Below are 219 nucleotides of genomic sequence, written 5' to 3'. Positions count from 1 at the left end.
TGTCATTTCACTAGGTTTTTACATGGCTTATACCACTGGACATCCCAAAAACGCGCCCCAACCCGTCAGTCTCCATAGGATAACATGGGAAAACTCGACCTCCCCTACCTGGTGGGCTCAAACATATTTTCATCTTTCTAAATCTGCTTTTCCATGTCTCTCCTCCATAAATAATTGTATGAACACAGATATTTGTGCATTTACTTAAAATCCATGGAG

This window comes from Etheostoma spectabile, chromosome 6 (genome assembly GCF_008692095.1).
Source record: "Etheostoma spectabile isolate EspeVRDwgs_2016 chromosome 6, UIUC_Espe_1.0, whole genome shotgun sequence".
Lineage (NCBI taxonomy): Eukaryota > Metazoa > Chordata > Actinopteri > Perciformes > Percidae > Etheostoma > Etheostoma spectabile.
Note: the sequence above shows the minus strand (reverse complement) of the source record.